This window comes from Bos taurus, chromosome 7, assembly GCF_002263795.3.
Source record: "Bos taurus isolate L1 Dominette 01449 registration number 42190680 breed Hereford chromosome 7, ARS-UCD2.0, whole genome shotgun sequence".
Lineage (NCBI taxonomy): Eukaryota > Metazoa > Chordata > Mammalia > Artiodactyla > Bovidae > Bos > Bos taurus.
In genome coordinates, this window is record NC_037334.1 from 28,124,704 (window position 1) to 28,148,111 (window position 23,408).

At 36.0% G+C, this 23,408-nt stretch overlaps 1 long non-coding RNA gene across 1 annotated transcript in view; it reads right to left on the reverse strand.

The window, feature by feature from the left end:
* Positions 1-19,115, reverse strand: part of LOC132345723 (uncharacterized) — a 91,824-nt gene extending 72,709 nt beyond the window's left edge. The window contains exon 1 of the long non-coding RNA XR_009495219.1: positions 18,868-19,115. This is a non-coding gene — a long non-coding RNA (uncharacterized lncRNA). The remainder of the gene's footprint in view (positions 1-18,867) is intronic.
* Positions 19,116-23,408: the final 4,293 nt, after the last annotated feature.

A 23,408-nucleotide genomic window follows, 5' to 3' on the forward strand; every position in this document is an offset into this window, starting at 1 on the left:
TAGAAGGACTGATGCTGAAACTGAATCACCTTGGCCACCTGATGGGAAGAGCTGACTCATTAGAAAAGACCCTGATGCTGGGTAAGCTTAAAGGGAAAAGAAGAGGGTGGCAGAGGATAATATGATTAAATAGCATCATTGACTCAATGGACATGAATTTGAGCAAACTGAGAGATAGTGAAGGACAGGGAAGCCTGGTGTGCCACAGGAAGCCAACGGGGTCACAAAGAGTTGGCCACGACTTAGCGACTGAACAACAACACATGTTGCAAGGATGTGGAGAAAAGGGAACCCTTGTGCACCGAAGAGCAGATTGTAAACTGGTGCAGCCATTAGGAAGACAGTGTGGAGGGTCTTCAAAAAAATTAGAAAATAGAACTATCATATGATTCAGTCATTCCACTTCTGGGTATTTATCTGTAGAAAATTAAAACATTTACTCAAAAAGATTTATTGACACCGCCCTATAATCTCTGCAACATTGTTTTTAATATTCAACTTGTGGAAATAACCTAAGTATCTATTGAATGATAAACAGAAGATAAAGAAGATGTGGGATATATATATATATATATAGATAGATAGATAGATAGATATTATACAAGCAAATATTATTTAGCTATAAAAGTAAAATCTTGTCATTTGTGAAAATATAGACCTTGAGAGCATTATGCTAAATGAAATAAGTTGAATAGAGAAAGAGAAATACTGTTTGAGCTCACAGATACAAAGAGATTTGCAGTTTCCTGATGAAAGTGAAAGAAGAGAGTGAAAAAGTTGGCTTAAAGCTCAACATTCAGAAAACTAATATCGTAACATCTGGTCCCATCACTTCATGGCAAATAGATGGGGAAACAGTGGCTGACTTTATTTTGGGGGGCTCCAAAATCACTGCAGATGGTGACTGCAGCCATGAAATTAAAAGACACTTACTCCTTGGAAGTTATGATCAACCTAGACAGCATAAAAAAGGCAGAGACATTACTTTATCAACAAAGGTCCATCTAGTTAAGGTTATGGTTTTTCCAGTGGTCATGTACGGATGTGAGAGTTGGACTACAAAGAAAGCTGAGCGCCGAAGAATTGATGCTTTTGAACTGTGGTGTTGGAGAAGAGTCTTGAGAGTCCCTTGGACAGCAAGGAGATCCAACCAGTCCATCCTAAAGGAGATCAGTCCTGGGTGTTCACTGGAAGGACTGATGTTGAAGCTGAAACTCAAGTACTTTGGCCGCCTGATGAGAAGAGCTGATTCATTTGAAAAGACCCTGATGTTGGGAAAGATTGAAGGCAGGAGGAGAAGGGGATGACAGAGGATGAGATGGTTGGATGGTATCACCAACTCAATGGACATGGGTTTGGGTGGACTCCAGGAGTCGGTGATGGACAGGGAGGCCTGGCATACTGCGGTTCAGGGGGTCGCAAAGACTCGGACACAACTGAGCGACTGAACTGAGCTGAAGTAGAGCAGCTCATCATTTTACCCACACTCTAGAGCAAGAGTGTGGGTAAAATGGGTGAAGGGAATCTATAGGTACAAACTTCTAGTTATAAAATAAGTACGTTCATGGGGATGTAATGTACAGTGTGGTGATCATAGATGGTATCTGAAATTGCATATTTGAAAGTTTCTACAAAAATATAAAGTCTTTTCATAAGAAAAAATATTTTTGGTAATTATCTATGGTGATGGAAGTTAGCTAGACTAATTTTTATGATTGTTTTATAATACTAATACATGTAAGCAGTGAATAAAATACAGTTTACTAACTGAAAAATTTTTGTTACACTTTATGTATCTTTCCAATTTTATTTTAGTTTTTAATATAGTGGTTAGTGATTACTTTTGAAATAGAGTAAATATTTTATTTAAACAGTGCTTTTAAAAAAACAACAACAACACTTTTTATTTTGTCATGTATGGATGTTAGAGCTGGACTGTGAAGAAAGCTGAGCACCGAAGAATTGATGCTTTTGAACTGTGGTGTTGGAGAAGACTCTTGAGAGTCCCTTGGACTGCAAGGACATTCAACCAGTCCATTCTGAAGGAGATCAGCCCTGGGATTCCTTTGGAGGGAATGATGCTAAAGCTGAAACTCCAGTACTTTGGCCACCTCATGCGTAGAGTTGACTCATTGGAGAAGACTCTGATGCTGGGAGGGATTGGGGGCAGGAGGAGAAGGGGACGACAGAGGATGAGATGGCTGGATGGCATCACTGACTCGATGGACGTGAGACTGAGTGAACTCCGGGAGTTGGTGATGGACAGGGAGGCCTGGCGTGCTGCGATTCATGGGGTCGCAAAGAGTTGGACACGACTAAGTCGGACACGACTGAATTGAACAAACAATGTTGTGATAGTTTCAGGTGAACAGGGAAGGGACTCAGCCATACATATACATGTATCCATTTCCTCCAAACCTCTCTCCCATCCAGGCTGCCACATAAGATTGAGCAAATTTCCATGGCCTATACAGCAGGTCCTTGTTGGTTATCCATTTTAAGTATAGCAGTGTGTACATGTCCATCCCCAACTCTCTATTTCTGCAGCCATAAGTTTGTGAGTCTGTTTAAACAGAGCTTAAGTAGATTTCTTTGTAAATAGAATCTTTATTCCTATTCGATGTTATTACATTTTAGTAATAGAAAAAATGCATAGGTCACAAAAGAATGCTTTTATATTTTATATATACATATGGAAAGAGAAGTGATAAGCATTTATCAATAAACACTATTTGATAAGTATCTGATAAAATTGGTAAAATACTTGATAAAACACTGCTTAAGTCTATTAGTATTTATATATTTTTATTTATAAATAAGATTAGTTCATAGTTTTGTTATATATGCTTTCTCAAGTTTTAATATCAAGATTAAGCAAGGTAAATTGTTATATTTCCATCTGATAGTGTTTCTTTAAAAATCATTGGACTGGACCACTTTCTAACACCATACACAAAAATAAACTCAAAATGGATTAAAGATCTAAACGTAAGACCAGAAACTATAAAACTCCTAGAGGAGAACATAGGCAAAATACTCTCCGACATACATCACAGCAGGATCCTCTATGACCCACCTCCCAGAATATTGGAAATAAAAGCAATAATAAACAAATGGGACCTAATTAACCTTAAAAGCTTCTGCACATCAAAGGAAACTATTAGCAAGGTGGAAAAGACAGCCTTCAGAATGGGAGAAAATAATAGCAAATGAAGCAACCGACAAACAACTAGTCTCAAAAATATACAAGCAACTCCTCCAGCTCAACTCCAGAAAAATAAACGACCCAATCAAAAAATGGGCCAAAGAACTAAATAGACATTTCTCCAAAGAAGACATACAGATGGCTAACAAACACATGAAAAGATGCTCAACATCACTCATTATCAGAGAAATGCAAATCAAAACCACTATGAGGTACCATTTCACACCAGTCAGAATGGCTGCGATCCAAAAGTCTACAAATAATAAATGCTGGAGAGGGTGTGGAGAAAAGGGAACCCTCTTACACTGTTGGTGGGAATGCAAACTAGTACAGCCACTATGGAGAACAGTGTGGAGATTCCTTAAAAACCTGGAAATAGAACTGCCTTATGATCCAGCAACCCCACTGCTGGGCATACACACTGAGGAAACCAGAAGGGAAAGAGACACGTGTACCCCAATGTTCATCGCAGCACTGTTTATAATAGCCAAGACATGGAAGCAACCTAGATGTCCATCAGCAGATGAATGGATAAGAAAGCAGTGGTACATATACACAATGGAGTATTACTCAGCCATTAAAAAGAATACATTTGAATCAGTTCTAATGAGGTGGATGAAACTGGAGCCTATTATACAGAGTGAAGTAACCCAGAAGGAAAAACATAAATACAGTATACTAACGCATATATATGGAATTTAGAAAGATGGTAACAATAACCAGGTGTACGAGACAGCAAAAGAGACACTGATGTATAGAACAGTCTTAGGGACTCTGTGGGAGAGGGAGAGGGTGGGAAGATTTGGGAGAATGGCAATGAAACATGTAAAATATCATGTAGGAAACGAGTTGCCAGTCCAGGTTCGATGCCCGATGCTGGATGCTTGGGGCTGGTGCACTGGGACGGCCCAGAGGGATGGTATGGTGAGGGAGGAGGGAGGAGGGTTCGGGATGGGGAACACATGTATACCTGTGGTGGATTCATTTTGATATTTGGCAAAACTAATACAATTATGTAAAGTTTAAAAATAAAATAAAATTAGAAAAAAAAAATCATTGGAAATTTAGAAGTTTGTTGCCAGTCTCCTGAAAACTATGCAAAATTCAGCCATAGTTTTAAGATATAATTTGCATTGCTCTAGAAATGCTGACATAAAATGTAGCTGAATTTTCTGTATAAATATTAAAGCAGTATATTCCCTTCCCTTCTTTTTGTCTTTATGTTCTTGCTGTCATTCATTTCACTTCTATGTACATGAAAAGCTTACATTTTCATAATTTTGTTTTAAACAACTATCTTTAAAGGATATTTTGAAACCAAGAAAAATATTTTATACCCACTCATTACTGTTTCTGGTCTTCTCCATCTTTATATAAATTCTGCTTTCCAACTATTTGTTGTTCCTTCTGCCTAATGGATTTTCTTCAATATTTATTGTAATGTACATCTGTGTGTGATCAGTTTTGCCACCGTTTTTACGTCTGACAAAGTTTTTATTTTACCTCTGTTTTTAAAAGGCATTATCACTAGATTTAGAATCTTTGCTACCATTTTTTCTTTTCGTCTTTATTTAAGGATATCTTTATTCTGAATGGTTCTCCAGAATTTTCTGATTTGTTTTATTCTCAGTGATGAATCTTCTATCATTCCTACTTTTGTTTCTCTTTAAGCATTGTGTTCTTTGGCTGCTTTTGTATACCTGTGGCAGATTCATTTTGATATATGGCAAAACTAATACAATATTATAAAGTTAAATAAAATAAAAATTAAAAAAAAGATTTTGACTTTATTGATTTAAACATTTTGATTATTCTCAGCTTTGATATAGTTGTCTTCATATATCTTGCCTGTATTCTTCAATGAGTTACCTGAATTGGATGGTGTATAGTTTTAATCAAATTAAGAAAATTTTAGGCACTACTCCAAATAATTTAAATTACATCAGTAATAGGCTGCTTAAACTTGTCTCAGAGCTCACTGATATTATAATCATTTTTTCCATTCTTTTCTTCCTCTTTGTGTTGTATTTTATTAGTTTCTCTATGTCTTTAAATTCATTAATCAAGTTTTCTGTAGAGTCTAATCATCTGTTAATTGTATGTGACATATTACTTATCTCTGGAAGTTTGATTTTAAAATGTATAGCTTCTTTTTAAAAATATGATTGTTTATTATTATCTCCTTAACATGTATTTTCTTTCTGACTTTATTTTTGACATATTTGTAATAACTGTTTTAATATCCTTGTCTGATGATTTATTATGTCATTTTTGTGTATACTGATTTATTTTTATCTTTCTTTTCTTTCTTGTTTTGCGTGCTCAGTAATTTTTATTTGATGGCAAGTTCTAAAAATTTTACTGTATCAGGTGTTGACTCTTTTTAAATTTCTTTAAATGTTTCTGAACTTTATTCTGGGATGCAGTTAAGGTACTGGGAAACGGTTTTGTTCTTTTTAGGGTTGCTTTTAAGCTTTGTTAGGTGGCTTTTATGCAAGGACTAATTTTCCCTAGCACTGAGACTGTAATCTACAGGGTTCTTTCCCTAAAGTCCCCAGTATTACTAAGGACTTCTACTGTAGGCTCATGTACTATTACTGGCCTTGTTTGATCTGTAAGGCTTTTCTATCTCTTTTTTTCCAGTGATTCTTTCCCTGGCCTTAGGTAATTTCTTTATATTAATGCAATTATCAGACCTCAATTAAGGACTCAAGATAAAACTTCTACAAATTTTTGTAGCTTTTTTTTTCTTTTAAAAGAAAAAAAATGAGATATCCCCTCACAAATTCTGTTGTTCTGTTGTGCAAATTCTAGCCCACATGGACTCCTGAGATATTCAACACTGTTTTTCTACTCGTGAAGATCATGGGGCTCTGTTTGGATTATAGCTTCCTTCACCAGGACTGAGATACTTTTTTAGTCACTTGAGGCACTTTAAGCTGAAGCAATTGCAGGGATCACCTTTTGTCTTCTTTTTCTCAAAGATCTCTAATTTGTGTGTCCTAGGATTCATTATACAAAATTTACTAGTTTGTATATTTGGTCTGTTATTTTAGTTATTTATATGAAAAGATAAATTTGGCTTTTGTCATTCCTCCAAAGCTGGAGTATATATAAAATCTTTTAGCCATAGATCAAGTGACCCAAATTCAAACTGGTGATTATTACTGTCTCATTTATGGTAGGTCTTTTCATTTGAAAATACTTTATGGTCACTTCTGAAACTTCTGGTATACGTGCCACAACTTACTGCAGAATTTTTGGGGACAATCCACAGATTTGATCTTCTTGGATAAAGTACAGATGGTATAATACTTCCAGGTAGACCACATAAAACTTCTGACCTAGCTCCACATAAAAGAAGAACTTGGAGGTGGAAGCTGTACAACTGTTATTTATGGCTGTCAAGTAGGGGTTAATTTGGAGAGAACATAGCCATCAAGAGTCCAGAAAGTCTCTGGTACCTGGCAAAGGAGTATTACCTGTTTCTTCCTCATGTTGGTTGTGCATAGAGTTTGCTCTGTTACCAGTAAAATGAGGACAGACTACACTCCATCTCCCCATTCATGGACACAGTGTCATTGGTTTTTAAGGAACAGAGCCTAGGTACACTGGCTCAAATTAAAATTCAGTTTATAGAGCAGAAGAATCTAAAGGATCCAAGAATTAGAAATATATGTAGACCCCATAGAAACTGATAAGGCATAGGAGAAAAAGAGGGCAATTCATTTTATTTTATAATTTTTAAAGGTTACTTTCCACTTACAGTTATTACAAAATATTGGCTGCATGTCTCATGTTATACAATACATCCTTAAGGCTATGTTATACATGATAGTTAATACTTCTCATTCTTCCATTACTGTGTTCTACCCAACCACCCCCCCACCCCCAATTTCGCCAATGGCATCTGCAAGACTGCTTCTTTTTTTTTGCTTTATTCAATAATTGTATTTTTTAGATTCCACATATAAGTGATACCACACAGTATTTGTCTCTCCCATCTGAATTATTTCATTTAGCGTAGTGCCCTCCATGTCCATTCGTGTTCGTACAATTGGCAGAGTAGTAGTCCATATAGACACACACACACGTGTGTGTGTGTGTGTGTGTATGTATATATATATATATATATATATATATATATATATATATGTATGTATATGTATACTTCCCACATCTTCTTTATCCATTCATCTGTTGATGGACACTTAAGTTGCTTCCATATCTCAGCAATAGTAGGTAATGCTACTATGAACACTAGAATTGAGTGTATTTTTTTTTACTTTCTTTTTTTTTTAATTTTATTTTATTTTTAAACTTTACAATATTGTATTAGTTTTGCCAAATATCGAAATGAATCCGCCACAGGTATACATGTGTTCCCCATCCTGAACCCTCCTCCCTCCTCCCTCCCCATACCATCCCTCTGGGTCATCCCAGTGCACCAGCCCCAAGCATCCAGTATCGTGCATCGAACCTAGACTGGCAACTCGTTTCATACATGATATACATGTTTCAATGCCATTCTCCCAAATCATCCCACCCTCTCCCTCTCCCACAGAGTCCATAAGACTTCTATACATCAGTGTCTCTTTTGCTGTCTCGTACACAGGGTTATTGTTACCATCTTTCTAAATTCCATATATATGCATTAGTATACTGTATTGGTGTTTTCCTTCTGGCTTACTTCACTCTGTATAATAGGCTGCAGTTTCATCCACTTCATTAGAACTGATTCAAATGTATTCTTTTTAATGGCTGAGTAATACTCCATTGTGTATATGTACCACTGCTTTCTTATCCATTCATCTGCTGATGGGCATCTAGGTTGCTTCCATGTCCTGGCTATTGTAAACAGTGCTGCGATGAACATTGGGGTACACGTGTCTCTTTCCCTTCTGGTTTCCTCAGTGTGTATGCCCAGCAGTGGGATTGCTGGATCATAAGGCAGTTCTATTTCCAGGTTTTTAAGGAATCTCCACACTGTTCTCCATAGTGGTTGTACTAGTTTGCATTCCCACCAACAGTGTAAGAGGGTTCCCTTTTCTCCACACCCTCTCCAGCATTTATTGCTTGTAGACTTTTGGATCGCAGACATTCTGACTGGCGTGAAATGGTACCTCATAGTGGTTTTGATTTGCATTTCTCTGATAATGAGTGATGTTGAGCATCTTTTCATGTGTTTGTTAGCCATCTGTATGTCTTCTTTGGAGAAACGTCTATTTAGTTCTTTGGCCCATTTTTTGATTGGGTCATTTATTTTTCTGGAGTTGAGCTGTAGGACTTGCTTGTATATTTTTGAGATTAGTTGTTTGTCGGTTGCTTCATTTGCTATTATTTTCTCCCATTCTGAAGGCTGCCTTTTCACCTTGCTAATAGTTTCCTTTGATGTGCAGAAGCTTTTAAGTTTAATTAGGTCCTATTTGTTTATTTTTGCTTTTATTTCCAATATTCTGGGAGGTGGGTCATAGAGGATCCTGCTGTGATGTATGTCAGAGTGTGTTTTGCCTATGTTCTCCTCTAGGAGTTTTATAGTTTCTGGTCTTACGTTTAGATCTTTAATCCATTTTGAGTTTATTTTTGTGTATGGTGTTAGAAAGTGTTCTAGTTTCATTCTTTTACAAGTGGTTGACCAGATTTCCAAGCACCACTTGTTAAAGAGATTGTCTTTAATCTATTGTATATTCTTGCCTCCTTTGTCAAAGATTAGGTGTCCATATGTGTGTGGATTTATCTCTGGGCTTTCTATTTTGTTCCATTGATCTATATTTCTGTCTTTGTGCCAGTACCATACTGTCTTGATAACTGTGGCTTTGTAGTAGAGCCTGAAGTCAGGTAGGTTGATTCCTCCGGTTCCATTCTTTTTTCTCAAGATAGCTTTGGCTATTTGAGGTTTTTTGTATTTCCATACAAATTGTGAAATTATTTGTTCTAGCTCTGTGAAGAATACCGTTGGTAGCTTGATAGGGATTGTGTTGAATCTATAAATTGCTTTGGGTAGTATACTCATTTTCACTATATTGATTCTTCCAATCCATGAACATGGTATATTTCTCCATCTATTAGTGTCCTCTTTGATTTCTTTCACCAGTGTTTTATAGTTTTCTATGTATAGGTCTTTAGTTTCTTTAGGTAGACATATTCCTAAGTGTTTTATTCTTTCCGTTGCAATGGTGAATGGAATTGTTTCCTTAATTTCTCTTTCTGTTTTCTCATTATTAGTGTATAGGAATGCAAGGGATTTCTCTGTGTTGATTTTATATCCTGCAACTTTACTATAATCATTGATTAGTTCTAGTAATTTTCTGGTGGAGTCTTTAGGGTTTTCAATGTAGAGGATCATGTCATCTGCAAATAGTGAGAGTTTTACTTCTTCTTTTCCAATTTGGATTCCTTTTATTTCTTTTTCTGCTCTGATTGCTGTGGCCAAAACTTCCAAAACTATGTTGAATAGTAATGGTGAAAGTGGGCACCCTTGTCTTGTTCCTGACTTTAGAGGAAATGCTTTCAGTTTTTCACCATTGAGGATAATGTTTGCTGTGGGTTTGTCATATATAGCTTTTATTATGTTGAGGTATGTTCCTTCTATTCCTGCTTTCTGGAGAGTTTTTATCATCTTTTCGAATTGCTGTCTTTATGGAATTGCCAGATCATATGGCAATTATAGTTTTTAGTTTTGAGTAGCCTCCATCCTGTTTTTCAGTGGACTGTGCTAGTTTACATTCCCATCATGCACAAAGTTCCCTTTCTCTGAATCATTATCAATATTTGCTATTAATATTTGTCTTCGTTTTGATGACAGCCATTCTGACTGATGTGAGGTGATATGTCATTGTGGTTTGGATTTGCATTTCCCTAATTACTAGCAGTCTTGACTATCTCTTTATGTACCTATTGGCCATTTACATTTTCCTCTTTGGAAAAATGTCCATTCAGGTCTTCTGCCCATTTTTGGAATTGGTTGTTTGATATTTTGATGTTGAATTATATAAACTGTTTGTATATGTTGGATATTAATTTCTTACCAGTCGTACTATTTGCAAATATTTCCTCCCATTCAATAGGTTGTCACCTCATTTTGTCAATCATTTCCTTTGCTGTGTGATTTGTTTAAATATAAGTTTAATTAAGTCCCATTTATTCATTTTGTTTTAATTTTCTTTACTTTAGGAGATAGCGCCAAAAATGTTTGGTATAATTTTTGTCAGAATGTTCTATTTTCCTCTAGGAGTTTTAGAGTGTCTAGTCTTATAATTAGGTCTTTAATCCATTTGAGTTTATTTTCATATATGGTTTTAAAGAGTGTTTTAATTTCATTTTTTACATGTGGCTGTCCAGTTTTCCCAGCAGCACTTAGTGAAGAGAGTGTCTTTTCTCCATTGTGTATTCTTGTCTCCTTTGTTGAAAATTAATTGCATGGTGCTTGATTAATTGGCTAAAGTGCTTTACTTTGGGGCTCTCTATTTTCTGCCATTATCTATGTCTGTTGTAGTGCCATTGCCATAATATTTTGATGACTGTAGCATTATAGTATAGTCTGAAGTCAGGGAACATGATTCCTTCAGTTCTATTCTTCTTTCTCAAGATTGTTTTGGCTATTCAGAGTTTTTTGTGTTTCCATACAAATTCTAAAATTATTGTTCTGGTTCTGTGAAAAAATGCCATTAGTATTTTGATCGAGAGTGCATTGAATCTGTAGACTGCCTTGGATATACGATGATTTTAATAATATTGATTCTTCCAATCCAAGAAGACAGTATATCTTTCCATCTATTTGTGTTGTCTTCATTTTCTTTCATCTGCATCTTATAGGTTTTGGAATGCAGAACTTTTGTCTCCTTAGGTAGGTTTATTCCTAGGTATTTTATTCTTTTTAATGCAGCAACTATTTTCTTTAACACTCTCTCTATGGCATCATATTTTTCTACCTCTTCTTCTCTCTATAACTCCCTTCCATGTTCCCTCCCCTGTGGACTGCTGCTGCTGCTGCTTAGTCGCTTCAGTCGTATCCGACTCTGTGCGATCCCATAGACGGCAGCCCACCAGGCTCCCCGTCCCTGGGATTCTCCAGGCAAGAACACCGGAGTGGGTTGCCATTTCCTTCTCCAATGCATGAAAGTGAAAAGTGTAAGTGAAGTCGCTCAGTCGTATCTGACTCCTAGCGACCCCACGGACTGCAGCCTACCAGGCCCCTCCGTCCGTGGGATTTTCCAGGCAAGAGTACTGGAGTAGCTTGCCACTGCCTTCTCCGACTAGCCTTATATACTTAATTGGTACAGTATTTCAGGGAGAGGAATTTGATTGGCCCAACCTAGACTGGATGTGTCTACCTGATGTTACTGTGGCCAAGATGAGAGGGCAGAGTCGTTTGGTATAGGGATGGACACCCAGGCACAAGCACGAGAAAGAAAATAGAGTTAGACATGATCCTCTAATAACATTTATCATAGTCGATTCAAGTATTTAGGGCACCAGGCACCAAGGGAAGAATGAATAAGAGGGAGAGGGAAATGAAAGCCCAACTTTGTCTTCTATGGAGTTCTACTTTAAACTGACACTAATGGGCCACTATGGCCTTAATCATGGTGTGACTAGGTAATGAAGTTGTCACTGCTTTTTCTTGATTACTCTCAAGTTTTATGGTGGGATCATGCTCATTTTGAAAACGATACATCCTGCTTTTATCTCAAGTAAAAAGAGATACCATTTTAGAAGAAATTCTCTGCTTCTGAGAGGTTCTCTCAGAGCCAACTTCATTCCAGTATCTGGTTCTGGAAGACCAGGAGATCACCAGCTATACATTTAGCATAAATGGAGTTAATGATAGATTTGCTTGAATAGAGGTTTCAGCCTCCAGCCTCCTAAAATGAGTATTAGGGCACAAAACTGAAATGTTTGAGGAATGAAGATGTGGCATTTCCTACCACTGGCATACAGCCTTTCCTCAGGACACAGTTATGCCCCTCATCTTCCATCTAGCTAGGGAAGCTATCTACTATATATGCATTTTCTTTTTGTTGTACTAAAATAATACTTAAAAAACAATCTGTTTCAGTTTGGAAAACACAGTCCTATAAGCTGTGAAACCCACTAGATCTCTTAAATAATTCTGCCTCAACTGAGTCACTAAGAAATATGAAGCAGATTCTAAATTATTCTGCCAATAGTGATTATTCTTCCTATACGACTGTCAATTTTATTTTTTTAAGTATGGAATGTTCATGTAAATGTCATTAAATATAAGTGAATTTGCCTAATCGGATGACTTACTGAACCTGAGGAAAACACCGTGTGTGCTTACAAATACTGTCTTTGTGTTCCCTCTTTTTAGCTGCTTGTTCCTTACAAAGTCCTACAAAGAGGTGATGTGACTATCTGTGCTTTGCAATTCAAGCTGTTTTTAAAGTGGAGAGAATTTCACTAGAATTTTTTCTCTCCCCCTTCCCCGACCCCTTCGCCCTTGCATTCATTAAAGCTGAGTGCCTGGCTCAAGTTAAGGGAAGATTTTAGTTATTATCCTTGGCAAAGGAAGTCTCCATTGTGGCTTTGATTTGAACTTCAGCTCTTTTGAGTGCAGGGGTCACATGTGAATTTGTTATGCTTCCTGGCAAATGTTTCAGAATAAATGAATCTGATGAAATTCTCATGAAGTATTTGTTTTTTAGTGTTTCTCTAATACACAATAAATTGTTATTTATGAGGCGTAATTGAAGACAATTCTGGAGGAAGTTATGTATAAGATTAGGGGGATTATTAAATCAACTTTATTGTGTTTTCAAAACTTAAAAATGGTTTACAGCTATAATAAATTGCTCGAGAGTGCTATCAACCCATAAATTTTAATAATTTAATAAACATTTTGCAGTTAAGTTGGGCTCATGGCCAAATCCCAAGGCTGGGTTTGTGTTGTGGATATAGTAATGTGTGTTTTAGTTTACCTGACTGTTAAAAGAACGAATTGTTCTCGTGCATGATAATCGTTGATTGGTCATTAATTTTAATGAGCTAAAAACTGGGAACTCAAATTTGAAGTTAGGAGGGTATACTAGGTTTCTCTGCCCCTCTTCAGTCAGTTTTACTAATCACTGTTGCTATTTAGTATCTTCATTGTTTATCTGAAGATACTGCAAACTTCAATGTGTGTTCGAAGATAGTTGCATTACTTCTGCTAGCCCTTTCACCTCAAAAATCTGTTATAAAAGTAATCACTGATTCACCTCCTATTAGTGGGCTGTTAACTACATAGTTAAAATATGCTTTTACACTAATACATTCAAAGTATTCATAATAATTTTGCACATAGAGAATTCTCAATATATATCCACTGATTAAAATAAATCTGTATCCGTATAATAAAGCAGACAAAATATGTGGTTGTTTTGCTATATCTTCTCTTGTGAAATTTGGTGGTCAAATTCAAAACAGCTCACTGAGAAGAATAGAACTATGTTGAGAGTCGGTATTGGCTTCAAATGTGTACCTTAATGAAATGTGCTAATTATGTGAGCATTATATGAAGCATTATTCATATGTCTGTCTAGACGAGAGTATGCCTAGATTTGAACCAAGTTAATTAGAGAGTATTTAATAAAAATATTATTTTGCTCTTTCCTCCCTTTATTCTCCTCAAATGAATCTTAAAACTAAAGTGCTTTAATTAGACTTTGTGATCAGTGGTTCTTCATCTGCTTTTTATGATTATCACAAAAATAGTCACCACTATATTAAAGGGTACTTAATGTAAGACTCAAATTATTGACTTTAGACTACACATTCTGTGATTTTAAAGAGAAATTTTGTGACCATGATAAAATATGTGTGATGAGTATTAATACAGGAGTTTTTTCCTCTGCTTATTTAATTCTCATTTTCCCATCTTACTGATATGACTGAAAAAAAACATACTTGATGATGTCTACCACCAAAAGAATGTCACTTGGTAACTAGAGGCAAGTATGTGTTTATCCATGCAAGATGGGCACATGCTAATATATGCACTTGCTATGCCTAAGTTTTCACTTAATGAAAAGCTTAATAAAAATCAGCATTCATAGCCCCTGCATAGTCAGATAAATTAGTTAATGCACAATAAGCAGCTCTTATGTATAATGCAAAAGATTAGTCTTATCATTTGCATAATGTGCTACAAACGGCCCACTGTTTCAAACATTTGAAGTTCCCCCGTTAAATGTGAGTTGAAAGCTGAATGACGTCAATAAGGTAATTATGCTTCATTTAGCATATCTCATTCATTCTCTGGAGTTCAAGACCCTATCTGAGCTCTGTTGACAGCACCACTGAAAGGCACTGGTAATGGTTCAAAAACAAAGCTGTGGCAGTCTGGAAAGAAGCCTGGTGTGCTCAAGTCTCCATTGTATGACTTGTTCCCCAGTAAAAACGCATTTGACACTCTGGCCTAGGCACATATTTATGTATAAATGTGTACAACTAGGAAGCTGTTAGTTTACACTGAGAGTAAAAGAATTTTCAGGCCAATCAGTGACTTTCAGACTCATCAGAATTCCCAGTGGAAAGAGATTGTCAAGGAAGTATTTCTGTCTTCCTCACAGACATGTTGATTCACACCCTGCTTCTGCAAGTAAGAAACGCAGAATTCACTGTCAGTTTTCCTTCCCTCCTCATCTTACCCCTAGAGAACATTTCCGTGTCTGTGCTAAATTAAAAGGCATTTTTTGAAAATTAATCTCGTTCTATATAAATGCAAACGCATGCACGTGTGTGCGCGTGCACACACACACACACACACACCAAAGTTTTACATATGTGAAAATTAAGACCCAAAGAAATTACACAGTTTACCTAAGACCTAGTTCTACTGGGTTTAAAGTAAGTCTCGGCTCATGACTCATGTTTTTTTGTTTTGCGTATTTTAAAAAATTCTTTTTACATTTGTTTACTGTCTCAAGGGTAGAGAGACAAATCATTTTATATTTGTCACAGTCAGCTGGCAAGTATTTTTGCAAAGGTTCATATTAAAACCGTAAAAATGATGGCTATGAAAGTATCTCTGAAAGATGATGCATTTGCACACTCAGACTCTTGCTCTTACTCTACTTAAAAGCAAACTGTGCTTGATCATTTTTTAGTATCTCCTGTAAAAACAGCATTTGGGCAAACATGGTAAAATTATAACTTTCTTCTGAAAATGGCATTTTATTGAAATCCTTCCTCTTAGATTGGTTAAATCTTCTTTCTTGCACATAGAAAAATAATTTGTTGGCCAGGAAATGTGTTTATTTTGAAATCATGTATCCTGTATACCACTGCTCATTTTGCTCCACAATAATAATTTTAAATAGCACAATCCTTGGACTTTCTGGTACATAGAAAATCGAATCATTTTCTACAGTTAACCTTGTATATATGCTTATATGACTCTTTATATGCAATAGTTCTATCTTGCCAAGGTCAACTGTGCAGTTTAGGGCTAGAAGTAGGCTAAAAAAGTGTCATAAGATTTATTGTTCCTGCTTAGGAAGTAATAAGACATAGATTTTAGAACATAGATGTTGTTAAAACATGAATGAACACATTTATATTCAGAAGTCCAAAAAAGGTAGAGGATTTGCCATTGTAGCTGAAGAAAGCAATCAGGAAAGGAAACAAAGAAAAAGTCTTTAATATTTCTTATACTGTAATTATGATAAGAAATATAAGAAACATTTAATGAGAAATTATTTTATTTCAGTCTGATGATTTTGTTCATTTACATCAATACTTTTATTTATTGAAGTAAATTTATGTCAGAGCACTCATCTTTCCCTATTACCTAGGCAATAGCATAAATAATAGACAAATTAACTAAAATATTTACAAACACTAATTTGAATAGCTCTCAGCTACTACAGAATCAAATCTGAAACATAGAATGTCCTTGCAGTGTCACTAAACAAAAAGTGAGATGTCAAGTAACAGAAACGTGTCTCCAAATGACCAGTCTGAAAACGTTACTTCGGGTGGCTACACAACTCTGGCTTTGACCACTTTGATATGGACTTTTGCTAATTATCATCTTGGCCTCTAGTATTTTGTGTATGTGTGTTTGTGCAGCTATTTCCCAAGAGTCTTTTCTCTTCAATAGGTTCAGATGAGACAGATTACAGAAGTCCAATGAGAGAAATAATTGTAGCAGCAGCAATGCAGCTGTAATTCTACTCACACAGCGCGCTCCTGGGGTGCTCAGGTCTCCTAAATTGCCTCTATGTAAAGAAGAGATAAAAACCTAACCCACCAATGGCAGAGGAGGTACAGCTGAAACAGCTCAGTTTCTCTAGTCATTTTCCAAATTTGAATGGCATAAAGGGATTTGTACAAGTGTCTTGAACCCAAAGTTTGATATGTAATGTTCAAAATGTAGACTGATTTCAACTCAGGGTGTTCTTTCATACTGTATCCATGTTGGCCATAGTCAGTTTTTATTAGGCACTAGCAAATGGCCTTTGTGACTATTGCTATGACAGTCAGTACTATATCTTAATTAGTATTATTTCTAGTTCAACTAAAATAGCTAAAGGGTCCTCTTGGGATCTATTCTGGGATATGGTTTTGTTTAATCTTATTATTAATGATAATAAATTTTTACTTCTTTGGAGTATCATCTGTATGCCAATGATTCCATTATTTAAACAAATAATTATCCTACCTTACAATTTATTTTAGAACATGAAAATAACAAATCATAGTTATGGCTTATTCGAAGTAAATTAGTTCTAAAACACTAATAAAATTAATTGCAAGATGTTTGATTGGAAACCAGAGCCGGTTAAAACAGGAGCTCTCTTTTATGGTCTTTGATAATGCATTACTCTCTGAAAGAAAGCTACCAGCACAAAATATCTCAGTGCTTGTTAGCAAACAAAGAGTAATTGAAACTTGGTTGCTAGGAGACATTATTTCTCCTTGTTGACAATCCTGATTTTCTTTGATTACTGGCACTATTGTTGTTCATTACACAAACTGCATGTTTTTATGTAACATTGAAGAAACATATTTTGGAACCCAATTGTTGTGTGAATACCACCATGTGCTACCAAAGAAATATTTATTCACAGGTTCGACAGGTTAACTATCTCTCATGAGCATTTTGTTCCAAAGGCTTACTACATATTTTTTGATTCCTTATAAAATATAATTTTACCGGAAATAAAATTCTGAGTTTTGCATAGTGAAGATTTGAAATAATCCATGAACTTAAGATTTTCTAAAAGCAGAAAAATAACCTTATCACTGTAAATTCAGCTTCTTCACTGTCGTTATTTCTTTTCTATATTCAAGATTATTTCATTTGCATGAGGGAAAAACAATATTCAGAAAATAGGAAAATGTTTATTTTAAATGAGGTTGGGTTTTAAAAATCCTGGAAGTTTTAAAATGATTTTAATAAAATGAGCACTTTGTTATTTAGTTTTCTTTGGTAAAGAATATTCAAATATATTTATTAAAAAAGCAAGAGTTAACATCATACTTGGCAAGCCTCAAACAAGTAGAATATATGTTATGCAGTATATATCTTAAAAATCTTCACTCCAAATGGAATTCCAGTTATTTTTATGCTATCTAACCTCAGGTTGGGTAACACTCAGATCTGTCTGCAGGTTCCTATCCTCACAGCTGTGAAAACTACTCTGCTGCTCTTTTAATGCCATCTTCACGCTTAACTTTTTTGCCTTAGGAATAGATAGACAACAGCAGAGAATTCTATCCCCTTTCTCTCTTGTCACATTAATTATCTTTTATCTTTACTCATTCTTATTCTCTCCTATCATAGAATAATGCTATGTTTCCAGTCTGAAATTCCTTCTTCTGCTTCTATTATCTTCTTTTGGAATCTTGGCTCTCATTCACCCTCTCTTTCCCTTTACTTAACATTTTTTTTTCTTTGCCTGGTTACATATTCAGGCTAAGCTAAAAGTCTTATTTTTTTTTTGCATCTTTGTTTTTTGCTTTCTAGACTATTCAGAGAAAGTTCTACAGGTAGAGGTTGTCTCATTTTCTAAAACTGCAATTTTACGTCAAATACTCTACCTGAAATTTCTTTCCTATGTACAAATGGCCTCTGGAGCTCCAAATCAAGGATTTTTTTTTTTTCTTAATTCACGTTCTTTTGACTTCACATTATGGTTGATGATTCTTTTAACGTCTTTTTAAAAATTTCCTTGAAAATTGCTGTCTTGGATATCTTCCCACCTTAATAATTTCTCACAAATCTCAGTATGCTCTTTCTGTTCTTGTTTGTATCCTAAAGTTATCATCCCCCAAGTTCATCTTCTTACATTCTGTTTACTGTCTCATCCCAGCAAACAGCTTCAGCTGTCATCTCTGTACAGATCTCAAGGGAAAATTATATACAAAACCCCAACTATCTCCAATTCACTCCTGCATATTTAACTGCGCTTAAGCAATACTCTGGCTTCCCTGGTGGCTCAGAGGGTAAAACGTCTGCCTGCAATACGGGAGACCTGGGTTTGATTCCTGGGTCAGGAAGTTCCCCTGGAGAAGGAAATGACAACCCACTGTAGTACCCTTGCCTGTAAAATCCCACGGACGGAGAAGCCTGGTAGGCTACAGTCCATGGGGTCACAAAGAGTCAGACACTACTGAGCGACTTCACTTTCACTTTCATTTTAAGCAATACTCACATGGTTGCTTCATTGGCACCTTGAGCTCATCAAATTCATAGTATCCAGGGTCACTTTTATATGAAAATTTCATTCTTCCTAATTATTTCAGTGTATATTAAGGGTTTCCCTGGTGGCTCAGCTGGTAAAGAATCCACCTGCCATGTGGGAGACCTGGGTTCGATCCCTTGGTTGGGAAGATCCCCTGGAGAAGGGAACGGCTCCCACTCCAGTATTCTGCCCTGGAGAATTCCATGGACTGTATAGTCTATGAGGTCACAAAGAAATGGACACGACTGAGTGACTTTCACTTTCATATTAAGCTACTATTATTTTTAAGCCATTTTTGTTCTTGTTTCATCAAATCAATTGCTTGATCCTTAAGATTTTGTCCTGTTTTCTTTGCCATCTCGGTTCATCAGTAATTTTTTTCATGGATTATGCCTTTGGTGTTGTGTCTAGAAAGTCATTACCAAACCCAAGGTCATCTAGGATTTCTTCTATTATTATTCTCTGGGAGTTTTATAGTTTTATGTTTTGCATTTAGGTCTATGATCCATTTTCAGTTCATTTTTGTAACAGTATAAGGGCTGTGTCTAGATTCACTTTTTTTTTTTTTTGCATCTGAATATCTAGTTGTTCCAGCACCATTTGCAAAAAAAAACTATCTTTGCTCCATAGTATAGCCTTAAATTATTTTTTAAAAAATAAATGATGTTAAATTGTTTCTTTTGCACTTTGCCAATCACCATTGCAAAAAATTTGTTAGCTAGTGCTTTTACTCTTCAGTGAATAAATGCCTCCAATGTGAGGTCAAGGATGACTAGTTCTCCAGCTGTCAATATTCAAGCAGACAATTGATCTTCTCATTTCATTTAATCTTAGTAGCCATTTCCTTTTCCCCAGCTCCAACACTACTTAGAGAAACTAAACGTGTCCACTGTCATCAGTGCTTAGTGTAAGTGTAATATGACATGAATCAAAGACCCTTCAGGCCAAAGTAGAGATGGGTAATTTATTACTGGAGAACAGAGGCTTTTCTGAAATTTTCTTTAGTTCACACAGATCACTGTGAATTAACTAAGCAAGGGGGCAGCAGGTGCTCTCATTAAATTTACAGCTTTGGCAGCAGCTAGAAGAGTAGTTTTAAAAGAATATACAGCTGTGTAGACACGTGTAAGGCAGCCATGCACTCCCAAACATGCAGGGATAGGTGGGCCAGTGCTCCCTCACAGTACTTCAAGAAGCTCTGGTTGGAAGCATCCAAGCAAGTAATTTCTAAACAGAGTGTGGGGAAGTATGTTCCCTGAAATGACAAAAGCCCATCTGAAACCTCAGGATTACATGAAACCTTTCTGAATTGTGTAGGAGATCAGAGCCCTATGTGGCCATTTCCCATGAGATGAAAGTCATCCCTGGTCTGTTTCTTCTAGCTTCTTTTCGTCCCCCTTTTAAAGGGGACTGAGTTTTAAAAGGAGCATCATTTCTTTAGGTTAGTTTTGGTAAAATATGTCAATCTCATAATAATAGCCTTCACAAAGACATGATGTTTTGTTAAAGTGGAGTTTGTTCATTGTACACGTTTTCCTCTAGGAAAGACCCACCATTCCAGTCTACAAGGGCAGAAAGACTCCCTTTTCGTAGTTCTAAAATCTTTCTTCAACATCCATCTTTCTGGTTTTTTGTCTGTTTCTTCCCTGTCTCTATCTTTTCTCACATTAATGGAAAGTTATAATATTTCCTAAATTCTTGGACAATTTGCAATAATTTTGGTGCAATTTTGGTGAAGTGCCTTTCTTCCTCCCTCCCTTCCTCTTTCTTCCCACTAGATTTCTTTTTCTCATTTATTTTCAAATAAGTCCACAATTGACCTGTGACAGCTTATAGTTAGACTGCATTTAATAACATAATGTAAAATATATGTGATAATTTTAAAACAGAACTAAGAAAAGTAGCTATAACTATATAGTCCAATATAGAGGAATTTTACAGTTAAGTAGAATAGGTGAACATCAGATATTGCTTTACTTGAAATTTATATTTACTCAAATCATGCTGGATAAAGAATCTTGATGGATTTGTGGCAGAACAAATGATCTATCGATAAACGCTGAATTTTCTTCTTTTGTACATAGTACATCGTTTTAATCGGGAAAGTCACTGAAAACTTTTATTTTGATATTCTATTTTGTTGGTGATATGATACTAGTGATGTGGTAAATACAGTGACAGTCTAGGCTACTGATATTTCTCTATTCAGTGAGGATAGATTATGCCTCCAGCTGGAGCCAACACCTCATAAATCTAAACTAGAATAAGAGTAGAATTTTAGACCTGGAAAGGAGCTTAGGGTTCAACTCACTTAACAATGGCTTTGCCATTGATCATAGGAAAGTAAGCTGAGTTGGATAAATCTGGCCAATCTGTCAGCACTAGTGAGAAAGGAAAAAAGAAAACATGGCAATACCTGTGATGACTGATGGCTTCAGGTATATAGGAGAGCAGGTTTTATTTTTTTAATTACATTTCTACAGCATAGCAATTGTAGTTTCCCTCTGACTCCTGCTATAGGGACAAAACTAACTTTTTAAATACAGAAATATTTGTTAAAATAATATTTTCTTTATTAGGAATTCACGTGTAATAAAGAAAAGCATATTCACTCCTAAACTTTGTGTGGTACTATATTTGTTGTATCTTTGTGGTGTATCTACAGATAGGCTTAACTTCCATATGAGCGTCCATTTATATAAGTGTGTTAAACTATCTCATAAAATGTCATGTTGTGTGTATTACCTTCTATGCAATGAAGATGAAATATATGAAAATCATGTGTCAAAGGTCACTTAGTGGGTAGCAATATAATCAATGTGAATAAAATTTAGTAAAGAACTGTTTATTTGTTACTAGACTAACATAGCCTGTGGGACGAGCAGAATGTCAAAAAAGAAATATGGGGATATGAAATTTTTGTGCTTGTCTTCAAGACAGCCATATGTTTATAATGGCATGCAAGCAAAACTCAGTTCACAATATATATTCAAATTGTAATATCTAAAGAATATTTCAAATCACTAGTAAACAAACATAAGACTGATGCCCCCCTTTTATGTAATAGAATACTTATATATAAAAGCATTTTAAATGTCAATTTATTTTGTGAAATATATACTGGAATAGAGATGAGGCAGAACAGGCTATAAATCATTTTGAAACATGGCAAAGTCAGGTTCCTTTCTTTACTAAGATCCTCTAGCAGATGCCTCTGTTGCTCCATATCACATCATAACCCCTCTTGAACCTCTGATTTTAGGCAGATCTCTGCTGAATTCGTCAGAGCTCTGACAGAGTCCCACCAAGTATTTATCCTCTGTTCTCTGATTTCTGACTATGAGCTTCAATGTAGTTGTCCAAGTGTACCAGCATAGCCCTGAGGTGCAGGGAGTTAGTTCCTCCCTGACAGCCCTCTACCAAGGGAAAGGTCAGCTGAAGACAAAGCCTCAAGTCCCTACACTTTGGACTGACAGTTCTGAAAAGTATGTGGTTTACTTTCGGAAGAGCTGCTAGAACTGAGCCTTCATTGCCCACACGGTTAATCTCGGTGGTGCGTGCTAATGGTAACTTCTCTTTTCTCTACCCTCCCCCCATCTTATCCTTGCTTCCAGGGTAAACTAACTATCCCGAGCTCTGCATCTGGGGAACCTAGATCAACACAATTCCAGTAGTATGGTTTTCTTCCTTAATATGTGCTGTGAGAATCTGTGAGATTTATGTGTCTTCATATATAGCATGGGGTCAAGTTGGGAGCTTAGGATACTGGTGCTAAACTCCTCACTGTTTCCCTGGCTAGAAGCATTACCTTATCTGGGCCACAATTTCTTTAACTATAATATCATAGAATTAGCCTCACAGCACTTAAGGGACCCTGGGTACAAGTATAGACCATGAAATAGTTGAATACACTCATATCTATTGCATAGGGTTTGATTTATTCTCTTTTGAGATGTGAAACATCCCTTAACCATGAAGTGAAAGTCAGAACTGGTGGGTTTTACATTTGTTGTTTTATTTGTTACTTAATCAAAATAAATATGGTGCACATGACAGAAACCAAATGATATGAAAGGACCATGAATGAAAAATAGCCATCCCTGTCCTGCCACTTCCCTGCTCGGTTTCCCATAAATAATCTTAATCACTTCTGTGTGTAATGTTTCAGGTCATCTCTATAATTTGAAATAAAATGTAGAATGTTTAAAAGATTACATTCCAGAATGGAATGGTAGAATTTCATCCTGGTAAAGTACTCTATATCTAAGCCCTCTGTATTTTCATAAATACATTTTTCATGATCCCATTTATGCCTTTATGTGTAATGCACTCTAAGAAATCTACAAATTCTGGTATTATTTCCTTACTCTCCTTACTGTACCATGAGTTTATTACCGTCCCTTCTACCTCCTTTCCCCACTTAGTATCCTCTATTTTCTGTATTACCTAAATTGATATCAGACACCACCCTTATGGCAGAAAGTGAAGAGGAACTAAAAAGCCTCTTGATG